The following is a 4,738-nucleotide window of genomic DNA, read 5'->3' as shown; positions in this document are numbered from 1 at the left end:
ATTTATTTTTTAGAGAGAAACAGAGTGCAAGCAGGGGAGGGGCAGAGAGAGAGGGAGACACAGAATCTGAAGGAGGCTCCAGGCTCTGAGATGTTGGTGCAAAGCCTGACACGGGGTTCGAACCCACAAACCACAAGATCATGACCTAAGCCAAAGTTGGACACTTAACCGACTAAGCCACCCAGGCGCCCCTGCCAAAAAACCCCAAATTTTAATACCTAACAAATACTCAACTATCAGAATCTGAAAAAAAGCATATTCTTATTAATTAATAACTGCCCTAAGATATTTTTGTAATATTTACCTTCTCTGTAGTATTGGCTGCAATTTTTTTTTATCATCTCTTTATGTAAGAACACTTTCTTTTTTTTTAATATGAAGTTTATTGTCAAATTGTTTTCCATACAACACCCAGTGCTCATCCCAACAGGTGCCCTCCTCAATGCCCATCACCCACCCTCCTGTCCCTCCCACCCCCCATCAACCTTCAGTTTATTCTGTTTTTAAGAGTCTCTTACGGTTTGGCTCTCTCCCTAACTTTTTTTCCTTCCGCTCTCCCATGGTCTTCTGTTAAGTTTCTCAGGATCCACATAAGAGTGAAAACGTATGGTATCTGTCTTTCTCTGTATGACTTCTTTCACTTAGCATAACACTCTCCAGTTCCATCTACGTTGCTATAAAAGGCCATTTCATTCTTTCTCATTGCCACATAGTATTCCATTGTGTATATAAACCACAATTTCTTTATCCATTCATCAGTTGATGGACATTTAGGATCTTTCCATCATTTGGCTATTGTTGAAAGTGCTGCTATAAACATTGGGGTACAAGTGTCCCTATGCATCAGCACTCCTGTATCCCTTGGGTAAATTCCTAGCAGTGCTATTGCTGGGTCATAGGGTAGATCTATTTTTAATTTTTTGAGGAAACTCCACACTGTTTTCCAGAGTGGCTGCATCAGTTTACATTCCCACCAACAGTGCAAGAGGGTTCCCATTTCTCCACATCCTCTCCAGCATCTATAGTCTCCTGATGTGTTCATTTTAGCCACTCCGACTGGCGTTGAGGTGATACCTGAGTGTGGTTTGGATTTGTATTTCCCTGATGAGGAGTGACATTGAGCATCTTTTCATGTGCCTGTTGGCCATCTGGATGTCTTCTTTAGAGAAGTGTCTATTCATGTTTTCTGCCCATTTCTTCACTGGATTATTTGTTTTTTGGGTGTGGAGTTTGGTGAGTTCTTTATAGATTTTGGATACTAGACCTTTGTCTGATATGTCATCTGCAAATATCTTTTCTCATTCTGTTGGTTGCCTTTTAGTTTTGTTGATTGTTTCCTTTGCAGTGCAGAAGGTTTTTAATCTTCATGAGGGCCCAATAGTTCATTTTTGCTCTTAATTCCCTTGCCTTTGGAGATGTGTCAAGTAAGAAATTGCTGCAGCTGAGTTCAGAGAGGTTTTTTCCTGCTTTCTCCTCTAGGGTTTTGATGGTTTCCTATCTCACATTCAGGTCTTTTATCCATTTTGAGTTTATTTTTTGTGAATGGTGTAAGAAAGTTGTCTAGTTTCATTCTTCTGCGTGTTGCTGTCCAGTTCTCCCAGCACCATTTGTTAAAGAGACTGTCTTTTTTCCATTGGATATTCTTTCCTACACTTTATAATATTCATTTTTACAATGAGAATAGAATGAAAATTTAATATTTTCTGGAATCAAAAAAATTTTATTATTGATAACTGGGATGCATAAAATATGCAACATTACAAAAATATGCTTTTGTTGTGTATAGTTCTGTTGTAAATTTGTGCCCTACAAACAGGAATTTTGATAAGTTCTATTTTGCATGATTACCATAAATTTTTTAAAATATATGCTGCTTTTTAATTTGCATATATTATCATTTGTATACATTATCAAATATATTCCCGGACAGCACAGCACTTCCATTGAAAATAGATTTTGATGAGAACCAAATTGTCCACTAACAATTAAACGCATCTGATGACTGAACGAATTTTCCAGAGATCAGCTTCCAGTTCCATGCATTGCATGCCTAGCTTTTACTCTACTATCCATATTTCTGTTTCCAGGAACCACAGAGGGCATTCATACACTGGTGGCCAGCAGTGGCTTAACTACACAATAGTGACTGAAAAATCACATAGATATAACTCACTAAACCCAACTAAATATCATGAACTCAATTTTCCCTAAGCTGAATCTTATAAAATCCTGAAGCGTGGTTAAGGGAAATACGGAACAATGAGGTTTGTAGACTTCCATTTCAACCAAGTGAAAATATACTCATGGTATAATTTTTAAAAAATTATTACCTAACTCTTCTAGAAGCAATAACTAGAAAGTCTAGTTAGCAATAACTCACTCAGTGACAAGGAGTGCCCCTAGTGTCCAGATTGTGGTTTCTAAATACCATTTCTAAATAACAATAATAATAATAATAATAATAATCAATGCTGAAATCCTCAGCAAGATGGCTGATTCCAGGTCTGGTGCAACAAATCAATATAAGCCTACAACATCCTGTCATATGAGAAAGCAAAGAAGCTATCCACATTCACTGAGGTCATGTCAAGAGATAATAGGAGCCAAGTGAAAGGGACTCCCACTGGCCAAAGATGAGATAGTTTGTGCATCAAAAAGTATAATAACTATAATGAATTAAATCAGATATGTTTTTTAAGAATCTATGAGGTCATACTGGTTTCCACAGTGGATGTAACAATTTACATTCCCACCAACAGAGTGCCAGGGTTCCTTTTTCTCCACATCCTACCCAAAACTTGTTATTTCTTGCCTTGTGCACTGAAACTAATGAACACAATGTGTCAAGTACACTCAAATAAAAAAAAAAATACAAACATACGATACATGTCACGCCAAGTTAAAAAAAATCTATGAGGTTATAATGATATATTTTTAAAAAATCAGTGGTTCCATTTGAAGGTTTATTAGGGCATGAACCTCTCATTCTAAGATTTTCTAAAGGGGGATAAATTATCCCACCGTTCGTGTACTAACTAGATTCTAGTGTAATAAAATAATTGATGAAAAGTAATTCTTCTCTATAGAAGAATTCCACTTAGTAATTACAAAAGGAATGATTAAGTTAAAATATCTATCTTTTGTAGCCCCTAATGAAATAATAGCTATAGACAATGGTCATCCAGGGTTGCTAAAACCATCTGGGAAATGATGCATGGGTCAGGCTGAAAATATCTGAAACCTCCAGTCAATCTTAACATAACAAAAAATAAAATAAGATAAAATAAAATACAATGAAAAGAAAGTGTGTCAAGCATCAGATGCCTCTGATGTGATATAATAGTGAGTCCACAGCAACACTTATGAAATGTCCTACCAAAACATTGAATTTGAATATGATCAAGGATCTTAGCTACATGTAACTACCAGTTTACAGGAAATACACAAAGGAAATACACAGACAAACATGTCAAATGACACCACAGGGATGAAATTAACTAATCCCAGAGTGTAGGATATGCTATAAGACACAAGATCCAGTTTCTTCAACAAATAAATGCATTAAAAAAGAGAAAGAGGGAGGAGAAAATTTATAGATTTAAAGAATTTTAGGAAACACCAAATGCAATACATGGACTTTATTTGAATTCTCATTCAAACAAGTCAGTTTAAAAAATGTTATGGAAAAATAAGGTAAACTTGGTGAATACTGAAAGTGTATTTAATGATATTAAAGAAATAGTGTTTCATGTAGTGGTGGCGTCCGCAGCAGCAGCAGAAAGAGTTTGGTTGGGGCCACGTCTCACACCATTTTGCCGGTACAGCCTACCAAGAGGCCAGAAGGCAGAACTTACCTTTGAATCTGTGAATGAAGGCATTGAATGCATTTGTAAAATTATGAAGAGCATCCGAAGAGAATGAATCCCAACAGCCCCTCTATCACATATGATATCAGTCAGTTGATTTTATCGATGATCTGGCAGACCTCAGCTGCCTTGTTTGCAGAGCTAATACCCAGGCATGCCAACCTCATAACAAGGACTGGATTAAAGAGAAAATCTACATGCTCCCTTGTCGGCAGGTCCAACATGCCAGGAAATAGTTGAGTAGGAGGCATTGGGGGTTGGGGGTGGGCTTGGAACACAGGTATGTCCAGTGTGCTGCAGGTGAAGTTTTGTGTTCTAGGAATCCTGTTTCCATTGTGTACACTCTAGCCAGAATTGAATGTATTCGATGAAATGGGAGGACCTTGGTCAATCTGAAATCCCCATGGCCCCTTGCCCCCAACTTTTATTTAACATAAACCTTTTAATAATATAGACAGAAGTTGATTTTTGTCAGTGAATACTGGTTCCAGTCCTTCAAACTATTCATATCTGCTTTATAACATTCACCATACTAACCCTTGTTCAAGTTGGGGTGGGAGTGGTGACAGTTTCATTGTATCTTCAAGATCAGGTCTTAGTGAAAAAAAAAATGTTCTTTAGGGTTTTGTTTTTTTTTAAGAAGAAATCATGTTAAGTAGTTTTTTTGAGGGGGGGTAAGCTGTAATAGTGATTTAAAAAAAAATAGTGTCTCATCTCTTAGAGATACATACTGAAATATTTAGGAGTGAAGTAATATTGTGTCTACTATTTACTCCAAGTTATCCAACAGATAGGGGTAAGGCATAGGAGAGACGGTGTGGATAAAATAGGGCCCACCATGTGCTGATAATAGATGAATCAGGGAAACAGGC

General features: G+C 37.0%; 1 pseudogene; it reads left to right on the top strand.

Annotated features, from left to right (window-relative positions):
- Positions 1-2,259: 2,259 nt before the first annotated feature.
- On the top strand, positions 2,260-4,102 carry LOC124507291 (enhancer of rudimentary homolog; annotated as a pseudogene).
- The last annotated feature ends 636 nt before the right edge of the window (positions 4,103-4,738 follow it).

This window comes from Lynx rufus, unplaced genomic scaffold, assembly GCF_022079265.1.
Source record: "Lynx rufus isolate CCGP_SWC_20201006 ecotype Redwood Valley unplaced genomic scaffold, mLynRuf1.p SCAF_11, whole genome shotgun sequence".
NCBI classification, from domain to species: Eukaryota; Metazoa; Chordata; class Mammalia; order Carnivora; family Felidae; genus Lynx; species Lynx rufus.
The sequence above is the reverse complement of the archived record's forward strand: the minus strand, read 5'-3'. Positions and strand labels throughout refer to the sequence as shown.